Consider the following 12,536-nt stretch of genomic DNA (forward strand, 5'->3'; position numbering starts at 1 on the left):
GAGCACAATTTGACTTTTTGAGCTCAAAAATGGCTGGAATAGAGAGCGGATGCCATGTCCCGTTTTGAGAGCTACTGTTGTGCCTAAAATGTGGAAATCCCCAACAAGTTACCCCATTTTGGAAACTAGACCCCTCAAGAATTGTATCTAGATGTGTATAGTTTATAATGTAGAGCTGTGAAAATAAAATTTTAAAATCCAATTTTTCACACAAGAATGTACTTTTAGCCCCACTTTTTTTTATTTTCACAAGGGTAACAGGTCCTGCTGTGCTTAAACAGTGAAAAAAAACACAAGTTACCCCATTTTGGAAATTACACCCCTCAAGGATTTTATCCTGGGGTATAGTGAGCATTTTGAACACACAGGTACTACCCAAAATTTGATAACATTAGGTAGCCATATTGAAAATTGTAATTATTTTTCATAAAAATGTTGTTTTCGCTCCAAATTTGTAATTTTCACAATGGATAATAGGAGAAAAGAACCCCATAATTTGTTTCGAAATTTCCCCCAAATGCGATGATACCCCATATGTAGTCAAAAACTTCTGTTTGGGCACATGGCAGGGCTAGGAAAGGAAAGAGCGCTATTTGCCTGGCATAGATTGTGAATGCCATGTCGCATTTGAAGAGCTCCTGTCATGCAAAACAACAGAAACCCCCCACAAGTGACCCCATTTTGGAAGCTAGACCCCCTCAAGGAATTCATCTACTGAGCATTTTTGACCTACAGGTGATTCACAAAACTTTGTAATTTTTGTTCTCACATCTAAATGTTATAATTTTTCCACTAAAATGCTGTTTTAGCAATTTATAATTGACACAAGGGTTAATGGGAGAAATTGGACTCCACAATTTGTAGGGATTGGATGAGAAGTAGTGCTACTTGGCTTTTAGAATGCAGATTTTGTTAGAATGGATTGTGGGCTCCATTAGCTGAGCTACTGAGGTGCCAGAATAGCAGAACTCCCCCCGCAGGTGACCCCATATTGGAAACGTCACTGCCTAAGGAATTCATCTAGGAGTGTAGTGAGTATTTTGAACCCTTATGTGCCTCACAGAATTTTGTAACATTGAGACGTGGAAATATGACATTTTAGTGGTAAAAAATGTAATTTCTGTATTTGCTGCAAACTTGTCAGGTACACAAGGGTTAATAGGTGAAACTGGACCCCATAATTTATTGCACAATTTTTCCCAGAATTTGTTGCTGCCCCATAGGTCATCAGAAATTACTGTAAGGTCACACGTCAGGGCTGAGAAAAGCATAGATTTTGCTAGAATAGTTTGCTGCTGACATTTGTGGACCCTGAAAGGTGCCAGAACAGCAGAAAATAAAGAAACCCCATTGTGGAAACTGCACTTCTCAATTAATTTATCTATGGCTGCAGTGACTATATTGTAACATCCATGACAGACTTTTTTGGGGGAAGAATTACAAATCTGCAAGTTTACTGCTCAACACCATAATAAAGACGGCCCTCTGGGCAAAACAGCAAAACAAAGAAAACAAAAATAAACATTTTTTTTCCTAGCGGGGATCAGCCCGCTCACAGGTAGCAATGTCCACGGTTCAGGTTTAGCACACTTTCTTGGAGTGCTCCCTCTCCAGGCACACACTGAAAACTGAAAGCTTTGGCAGTCAGCCATCTAAGCTCAGACCATGTGATTCCTCTATCATGTCATTGATCGCATGATCTCAACATCACACAGGTCCTCTCAGGTTGTGATACGCAGTCATTCTCCCTTCTGCTCTATGAATGTCCACTAAAATCAGCTCATAATATTACTTTCAATACACGTCCCAACACGTAGTGTGCTGGAGGAAACTATTCTGGTTTTACATCACTGACGCCATCATTATTAAATTATTAAGTGCTTTCTCCCCACTGCAATAATGCCAAACATGTGGCTGCTTACTGTGGTTTAGGCTCAGAAGGAGGGGGGAATTTAGGAGCGCAGAATTCACAAGATTTTATTTGAGGATGCAGGAGCCATGCCACTTTTTCAGAGTCTTTGTTCTACCAGTAACGTGAGAACCCCCTATAGTTTCAGTAAAAGCTGACGGACCCGAGTGGGGCTGGTTTTGTGCGAGATAAACTAGGGTTTTAATTGCTAACATTTTGGGTTAAATAATGTTTTTTGATCGCTTCCAGTATAAGGCTAGGATCACATTCTTGTGTTTTATGTTGAGAACTTATATTGGGCTTTCCATGTAAATCCCACAAAAATGCAATTCAGATGAAACCCCTGATGGAACCACCCACTATGAGGCAGATGGAGGCACTTCGTACTCTGTTTGGCGTCTGCTCCGGTGGTCTCACACTTGTGCGCTAAAAAGACGCCTAAAATGATGAGACACCGCCGAAACGCAGACCAGTCCAAAGTGACTCCATCTGCCTCATAAGTGAGTGGGTCTGTCAGGGGTTTTGTCTGAATTGCGGTTTTGGGGAATTTGCACAGAAACCCTGATGTAAGCGCTTAGCGGAGAGCGCAGGATAAATATGAGCTGAGCCTTATTCTGATTTTTGGGAGGTAGAATGAACAAATAGACAGCAATACAAGAATAGTTCTTATTATGACTTTTGTGCTGTTCACTGTGAGGTATAAGTGATAAGGCCAATTTATTCTTCGGGTCAGTGCGATACCAGATTTATATAGTTTTTATTTTGGGTTTGCTTCTATCACACAGTAAAAATCCTTTCTTTTTATATAAAAAAAAGTAGTTTTTTCATTGCCAAATTCTGAGAGCTCTAACTTTTTTATTTTTTGGCAAACAGATCTATATGAGGACTTTTTTTTTTAGGGTGAGTTGCAGATTTTTCTGGTACCATTTTGGGGCACATAATATTTTTTGATTGCTTTTTATTCAGATTTTTCAAACCCAGAATTAACAAAACCCAGCAATTCAATTATAATTTTTATTTTTTACGCCATTCACCGTGTGGTAAAAGTGATAAGACATAACCTCCCTATCCAATATCACTGAAGGGGGGCTTAATTGTCTCCTCTGCAAATCGCACCTCACCACCCCATCCCATCTCACCCCCTCCCCAACCTCACCAGCACACTTATCCAATTCCTAACCCACCTCTTCAACCTATCACTAACTTCTGGCACCTTCCCTTCTGCTTTCAAACATGCCACAATCACGCCTATCCTTAAAAAGCCAACCCTCCATCCAACTGCTATGTCCAGCTATCGCCCAAAATTGCTGCTCCCATTCGCTTCCAAACTCCTGGAGCAGCACGTCCACGCTGAACTTTCCACCCACCTCTCATCTAACTTGCTCTTTGACAATCTACAATCTGATTTCCACCCGATCTCTCAACTGAGACTGCCCTGACCAGAATCACTAACGACCTACTTACCGCCAAAGCTACTGGACAATACTCTGTACTCCTCCTTCTAGACCTGTCCTCTGCTTTTTGACACAGTTGACCACTGCCTCTTACTACAGACCCTTTCCTCCTTTGGCATCAAAGACCTCATCCTATCCTGGATCTCCTCGTACCTTTCCAACCGCACATTCAGCATCTCCCATTCCCACACTACCTCCTCATCCCACCCTCTCTCTGTTGGAGTTCCCCAAGGCTCTGTTCTAGGATCTCTACTCTTCTCAATCTATACACTTGGTCTGGGACAACTCATAAAGTCCCATGGATTCCATTACCACCTCTATGCTGATGACACTCAGATCTACCTCTCTGGCCCAGACGTCACCGCTCTGCTGTCCAGAATCCCAGAGTGTCTATCAGCCATATCCTCCTTCTTCTCCTCTCGCTTCCTCAAACTCAATGTGGACAAATCTGAACTCATCATCTTTCCTCCATCCCATAGATCTTCCTTACCTGACCTATCTATCGCAATCAATGACATCATGCTTTCCCCCGTACCAGAAGTCGGCTGCCTCGGAGTAACCTTCGACTCTGCCCTGTCCTTCAAACCGCACATCCAAGCTCTGTCCACCTCCTGTCGCCTCCAGCTCAAAAATATCTCCAGAATCCGTCCTTTCCTCAACTGTCAAGCTACTAAAGTGCTTGTGCATGCCCTCATCATCTCCCGCCTTGACTACTGCAACATCCTTTTCTGCGGCCTCTCTGCTAACACCCTTGCACCTCTCCAGTCCATCCTTAACTCTGCTGCCTGACTAATCCATCTCTCTCCTCGCTACTCCTCCGCTTCCCCCCTCTGCAAAGCTCTTCACTGGCTCCCATTCCTTCAGCATATCCAGTTCAAATTACTAATACTGACCTACAAAGCCATCCATAACCTGTCTCCTCCATATATCTCTGAACTAATCTCCCAATATCTTCCCTCACGTAATCTCCGGTCCTCCCAAGACCTCCTCCTCTCCTCCACACTTATTCACTCCTCATCCAATCGCCTCCAAGACTTCTCCCGAATATCCCCCATCCTCTGGAACTCTTTGCCTCAATATGTCCGACTATCAACCACATTCGGATCCTTCAGATGGAACCTGAAAACCCATCTCTTCAGGAAAGCCTACAGCCTGCACTGCCCCCGCTGCCTCCTCACCACTACCGAAGCTACCACCTCACCAACACTGGAGCTCCTGCAACCCCCGACCTACTGTCTCCTTCCCCATAATCCTGTAGAATGTAAGCCCACAAGGGCATGGTCCTCGCCCCTCTGTATCAGTCTGTCATTGTTAGTTTGTTTACTGTAAGTGATATCTGTAACCTGTATGTAAGGGTACCGTCACACAGTGCAATTTTGATCGCTACAACGGCACGATTCGTGACGTTCCAGCGATGCATTTACGATATCGCAGTGTCTGACACGCTACTGCGATCCGGATCCCCGCTGAGAATCGTACGTCGTAGCAGATCGTTTGAAACTTTCTTTTGTCGTCTAGTGTCCCGCTGTGGCGGCATGATTGCATTGTGTGACACAGGTTGTATACGATGTGCGCACAGTAACCAACGGCTTCTACATCGCAAATACGTCATGAAATTATCGCTCCAGCGCCGTGTATTGCAACGTGTGACCGCAGTCTACGACGCTGGAGCGATACTTATACGACGCTGCAACGTCACGAATCGTGCCGTCGTAGCGATGAAAATGGCACTGTGTGACGGTACCCTAACCCCTTCTCATGTACAGCACCATGGAATCAATGGTGCTATATAAATAAATAATAATAATAATAAGACAGATTTGTTCTTCGGATCGGTGGATTACAGCAATATCAGATTTATATTTTGTATGTTGTGCTATTTTTACACACTAAATGCAATATTTAAAAAAAATGAATTTGCTTATGCATTTTCATATTCCAAGAGCTGTAACTTTTTTTTTTTTTTGCCAAATTAGCAATATTAGGGCTTGTTTTTTGCAGGATGGTTTGGCGTTTTCATTTTTGCCTTTTTTTTTTTTACAGATGACTTTTTCATTGCTTTATATTCACTTTTTTTGTGAGTCAGTATGGTGAAAAATTGACATTTTTGGCATGTTTTTTATTTTTACTATTTTATGACGTTTGCCATACAGAATAAATAACATGCCAGTTATATAGAGCGGGTTGCTCTGGACACGACGATACCAATTATGTATACTTTTGTTTATTTTTATTTTGTGTGGCAAAATGGATTTTAGTGATTTGTGTGAGCTTTTCTGTTTCTTTAAACTTTTTTTTTTACGTATTTTATGTGTGCGCTTTTGTTTTCTTTAACCTTTTTTTTTCTTTTACATATTTTATGTAACTTTTTAACTTTTTTACTTAGTCCCACTGTGGGACATGTATAATTTTCAGTTTGATCACTTGTCTCATACACTGCTGTACTCATGTACTGCAGTGCAATGGACTGTCATCTTATAGCTGGATCTCACAGGCCACTGTTACGCCGGGGGCGGACTGTAATGCCAGAAGTGGTGGTAGACAAGAGTGGACCCACTGGACCGTGATACCGAACCTCCTCCGAGCGAGCGAACCAGTATAGACAACCCCTATACAGGAACAGTTAGGAAGCAAACTCGGAGGCCTCAAGTACCACGAATGCCAGGACCAGGGATCGGCTCAGAAAATGGGGGAACGGGGACGGAAAGCGAGAACTAGACAGGAACGGATAGGACAATGTATGGGAGAGGTGACCAAGGAAGCAGTAAACAGGGAAACCAGAAGATGCAAAGAAAAAGGTGTGTATGGGACAAAGGAGCTTGGGAAAAAGGTAAAGGAATCACGATCTGAAGTCTGACTAGAGACAGAAGGACGGGCCTGGAAGGAAGAGCGAAACTAGAGCAGGAACTCAGAGCTGAACTCAACAGTCAGGCGCTTCCACAAGGAGAGGGCAGCCTGAAATACTAGATGCTAAACCCCCATTGGCCCAAACAATACTGCCGGGTCAGGTCGCAGCGCAAGATAAGGAGGAGGAGTGTGCGCATGCCCAATCTCTAAGGAGAAGATGGGAGGAGACAGGACGCGTGACAGACTGCAGAGGGGAGGCGCGCCGACGCTGCTGAAGAGACGCATGCCGGGAACCAGACCAGGAAGAAGCGAGCAGGGGAGCGGGAGCGACGACCGAGGAGGATGAAGGAGCAGCGAGCACAGCGCCGTCAGACAGCCCCGGGACCGGCGAAGGTGAGTATAGTGGTAACAGCCACCATACCCTGGGTCATCACATAACCTCAGGGTGCCATGGTAACGATTGGGACCCATGATTTTCATCGCAGGGGTCTGATTGTTACTAAAGGGGTCTTGTAACCCCCTTTTAACCAATTAAACACCGCTGTCATGATTAACCCTGAGTGGCTCCAAAAGTGGCCGGGCCGATACCACAGGGTGTTAGCTGTCCTGTTCAACCGGCACCCGAGAATTGCTGCCACCAGGCGGTGGTATTCTCTTATTCCTCAGAGCCATTAAAATGCATCGCTGAGGAATAAGGTCCCTTAACGACCGCTGTTAAAAGTCATATCGGCGGTTGATAAGGGATTAAACAGTAATCATCGTTTTCATTTTTATGCCATAAGTAAATAGTACAGTACATGTGAAAATAAGCAAGTTTGTTGCATATCTTATCAGAGAAATCTGCTTCTTTCTCTGCCAGGACTGATTCTTCATTCTCAAAATTCTCAATTCTGAGATAAAATCTGTATTCAGTGGACACAGACTTTCTCATTACTGAGATAGGAGATGAACGTTGCTATGGATACACTTCTATGAAGACGGGATGAGGGAGGAGCTAGAGACAGAGCTCCCCCCTCCTCTGTCACGAACGTGCCACAGCCTGCTGAGACCTTTGGGGTATCTGTGACCAGAAGGTTGTCAGATCGCAGGTTCACTTTGGAGTCCACTCGGCAATTAACATGAGTGGTGCAGATTGATTTTCACTTGGTGTGGAAGGAGTTAAGAGTTCCATTTTGATCTTGCTGGGATTCCATATGACTCTAATCTCAGCTGCTTCCTTTCATTATTAAACTCACTCCTAGCTCTCTTATGCCCGTTATAGGTTTTCTATGCTGACCTCCTTGGAGCAGTTGTTCCAGTTTAAGAGGTGGAACTCCAGTTGTTGTTTGATTTCTTCTGGTTTGTTTCTCCCTGTGTTTCCTTATCTTAGTAGTGAAACTAGCTTCTTGCTGCCCTACTCACTTGTTAGGGCTAGCTCAGGGCCAGACAGGACTTAGGCACCTAACGGCGCACAGGGTGAAGGACCCGTCCAGGAATAACAGGGAGCAGTCTCAGGTGAATGTTTAGTGGTGTCCCCACTCCCCTTTCCCTATAGGCAGAGCACCCTTTACCTTCTTTCCCTCAATTGCGCTTCACACCATGCATTTCCTTGCTCCGGCGTGAAATTCTCCCCCTCCTGTCTACCGGGTGTTCAGCTAACATCACATCTGGCACCTGGCTCTCATTGCCAGGAAAAACCAAAGACAGAAACATAATGATGAAATACCCTGCAGTAAATAAATAGCATAGTGCATGAAAATAATATTGGGTACTTAGTTAATATGTTTTTTGATAAAACAAAAAAAATGCAAAAGCCATCCTACCACTTCACGGTGACCCTAACTGGGACAGTCCTAATGCTAATATTAAAAACCTTACCGTTTATCAAGTGACATGCACGTGGATTAGGGCTGAGAAGGACTGGACCCAACCAGTAGGCACAAACATGGGGAACCACCTCATTATAATGTCCAAATCAGAGAAAAGGCAGGCCACATCCTTATATGCACATGGTGCAAACAGACCGTCCCAGTTGGGGTCACTGTGATGTGGTGGGATGGCTTTTGCATTTTTTTTAAATCAAAAAACATGTTAACTAAGAACCCTATATTATTTTCATGCACTATGCTATTTATTTATTTATTTACTGCAGGGTATTTAATCATTATGTTTCTGTCTTTGTCTTTTTCTGTTCAGTAGCCAGTGTGAACGTGCACTTACATGCTGCATGTACACCTGTCTGTATCCAAGTGCAGACCTTCATGTTTTTTTCTCATTGCCAGGAGTGGTGCCCGCACCGTTCCCAGCAGTTTATCCCCCTAAATGCTGCTCCCTCTCCCTCTGATCGGCGCTACTGCGATGTCAACGCGAGGGCCCAATTGTTGCCATGGTGACCCATGACGACGTCTGACAGGATTGTGAAAAGGGAGGAAAAAGACTACCTGTAAACACTTGCACACTCCAACGTATGTAAAAATATAACAACTTTTATTAGACAGTAACACAGCAAGCAATGTGAATATAAAAACAATTAAAAATATGTGCAGTGGGATCCCAGACCTGAATACCCAAAATAGTGCCTAATAGGACTATATAAACTTTATATTATAAAGGAATCATGATATAATACAGTAAGTATACATCCAAGCATAATGCACACAATAATTAAAACCCAGGAGACTTCCATAGTCATTAACAGGAAGGATAAACCTCCTGATAATATAAATATAAAAAACAAATAGCCTGAATAGTATGGAGGAGAAAACTATAGGTCAAAAACTGTCGTGGTAAACAAAGGAGGCAATATGTAGGAAACGCATCCCTCGGAAAACAAATAAATTATACAATGAGAAGAGTATGGTTATAGTGGGGCTAATGGGAGAGAAAAAACTGAGCCCAAAACCTATGCACTAGGTTGACATAAGAGGCATTGCTGGCCGCAGCCAGAAAGGGATTCCTGCATAAGAGATGCGTTGTACCATGGCATGTGCAGCACTAGAGTTGTTAAAAATAAAACGAGGCAAAAAAAATATTTTTCATCATACCGCTGAACAAAAAATGGAATAAAACACGATCAAAAAAAGTTATAGCTCTCAGAATAAAGCAATGCAAAAATATTTTTTTTCTATAAAAGTTTTTATTGTGTAAAAGTGCCAAAACAAAAAAAGGATATACATGTCTGTGTAATCATGCTGACCCAAAGAATAATGTTGCTTTATCAATTTTACGACACGCAAAGTAGCATAAAAAAATCCCTAAGAAACAAGTCCTGAATTGCTGTTTTTTTGTTCATTCTGCCTCCCAAAAATCGGAATAGAAAGCGATCACAAAAGGTTTTGTAACCGAAGACTGTACCAATAAAAAGGTCAACCTGTCCCTTAAAAAACAAGCACTCATATGATTCTGTCAGCAGAAAAGTTATAGATCTCAAAATATAGAGAGGCAAAACAGACATAAATCCGATATCGCTGTAATTGCACCGGCCTGAAGAATAAAGACGTCTAATCACTTACACCGCACAAGGACTGGCATAAAAATAAATAAAACCAATTCTTGACCTGCTGATGATTTGTTCATTCTGCCTCCCAAAGATCGCAGTAAGACTCTGCACACATTTAAAAGATTTTAAATTTGAGAGCTCACCTAAATTAAGGGTGCATGTCTCCAGAAGAATGAGCTGGGCACTACAACGTACTGGGAACTACAATAGCAGATATGCAATATTTGCTTAGCAACATCCACTGCTGCTTGCTGGAAAACATCCATGGAGTCAAACCATCACTACATCTGTAGATAAATTCCCAAAAGGTTATAATTTCCAATATGGGGTTACTTGAGGGAGGTATTCTGCTCTTTTAGCACTTAGGGACTCTGTATATGGAGTCCGCAAACTATTCTAGAAATATTTGTACTCCAGGAGGCAAAGAGCACTTTGTCCCTCCTGGGTTTAGCCGTGTGGCTAAGCCGTACTATATAGCCACATTTGGGGTATTTCTATGTTCAGCAGAAATTGTGTGACAAATTTTTGTGCTATTGTTACCCATTTCCCCATGTGATAAAAATCTGGGGCTAAAACAAACTTTTTTTGTGGTAAAAATGTGATTATTTTTTTCTTCACTGCCCAATGGTATAAAATTCTGTGACACACCTGTGGTATCAATGTGTTGACTGCACCTCTAGATAAATTCATTGAGAGGTGTAATTTGTAAAATGGGGTCGCTTATGGGAGGTTCTGCTCTTCTGGCACCACAGGGACTCTGCCAAAGTGACATAGCACCCTCAAAACATTCCAGAAAAATCTGATCTCTAATGTGGCGCTTCTTCCCTTCTGAGCTTAGCAATATGCCTCAAAAGTAGTTTTTGACCACATATAGAATATCAGTGTACTCAGGAAAAAATGCACAACAAATTTTGGGATCCATTTTCTTCTCCTATCCTTGAGAAAATGAAAAGGTTTGGGGCTAAAACAACATTTTTGAGGGAAAAAATATTTTTTTTTCGCATTTCAACATTGTAAAAATCTGTGAATCACCTGTAGGTTCATGGTGCTCACCACTCATCTAAAAAAGTTCCTTGAGGGGTCTGGTTTCCAAAATGGGGTCACTTGTGGGGGTTTCCACTGTAAATGCAACATGGCGTTCGCTCTTGATTCCAGACATTTTTATGTTCTAAAATTCAAATGGTACTGAAACGGTGGCCATTCGGCCAAACAGTAGTTTTCCCCCACCTATGGGTATCAGCTTAGTCAGGAAAAAATGTGCAAGAAGTTTTGTGGTCCATTTTTTACTGTATCCCTTGTGAAAGTAAAACATTTGGGTCTGAAATACCTTTTTTGTGTGAAAAATGTGATTTTTTTTCATTTTCACAGCTCTACATTATAAACTTCTGTGAAGCACCTGGGGGTTCAAGGTACTCACCAAACATCTTGATAAATTCCTTCAGGGGTCTAGTTTCCAAAATGGGGTCACTTGTGGGGGATTGCCACTGTTTAGGCACATCGGGGCTCTCCAAACGCAACATGGTGTCCGCTCTTGATTCCAGACGTTTTTGCGTGCAAAAAGTCAAACGGTGCGTCTTCCCTTCGGAGCCATGCCCCCAAACCAGGGCCGGACTGGGACTAAAATTCAGCCCTGGCATTTGAAGTTACACAGGCCCACTTGTCACATGAATATATATTTGTGCGCTACCAATCGCAGTATGCTGCCATTGTTCTCTCATGCCGATTCAGCATGAGAAAATAATCGCTGAACTGCTCTGCCCCATAGAATAACACTGGGCCAAGTGCTATACGATAAAATATCACATAGCACTACACCCAAACAAACTGCACTTTATTCACACTCCGCAGATCCCCAGTGTCTACAGTTCTGATGTCACATCAATAGTGCTGCAGCCAATCAGGGAGCTCAGCAGCTAATCCTTTGTAGTACTACTGTCGTGATGTCAGAGATGCAGACAATAATAGACGCCAGCGCAGCAGAAGTTTGTATTCTTTCCTAATAAACTGCAGAGGGGTAAGTCTTCAATTGTATATATGTATGTGCAATATAATATATATGGATAATATATATATATATATATATATATATATATATATATATATATATATATATATATATATATATGTTTTGTAAGCTGACTGTGAAGTATAAATGACAAGTTAACTTAATTCTGGCTTTTCATACAATTACAAAGATATCAAATTTATATATACAGGTCCTTCTCAAAAAATTAGCATATAGTGTTAAATTTCATTATTTACCATAATGTAATGATTACAATTAGTGTTGAGCATTCCGATACTGCAAGTATCGGGTATCGGCCGATACTTGCTGTATCGGAATTTCCGATACCGAGATCCGATACTTTTGTGGTATCGGGTATCGGGTATCGCAACAACATTAATGTAATAATGTGTAAAAAAGAGAATTAAAATAAAAAATATCGCTATACTCACCTGTCCGACGCAGCCGGGACCTCAGCGAGGGAACCGGCAGCGTTGTTTGTTTAAATTTCGCGCTTTTACTTGGTTACGTGAAGTCCCGGCTTGTGATTGGTCAGGGCGGCCATGTTGCCGGGACGCGGACCAATCACACCAAGCCGTGACGAAATTACGTCACGGCTTGCTGTGATTGGTCCGCGTCCCGGCAACATGGCCGCCATTAACCAATCACAAGCCGTGACGTCACGGGAGGCTGGACATGCGCGTATTTTGAAAAGCGCGCGTGTCCAGCCTCCAGTGACGTCCCGGCAACATGGCCGCCATTAACCAATCACAAGCCGGGACGTCACGGGAGGCTGGACATGCGCGTATTTTGAAAAGCGCGCGTGTCCAGCCTCCCGTGACG

Source organism: Ranitomeya variabilis, chromosome 3, assembly GCF_051348905.1.
Source record: "Ranitomeya variabilis isolate aRanVar5 chromosome 3, aRanVar5.hap1, whole genome shotgun sequence".
NCBI classification, from domain to species: Eukaryota; Metazoa; Chordata; class Amphibia; order Anura; family Dendrobatidae; genus Ranitomeya; species Ranitomeya variabilis.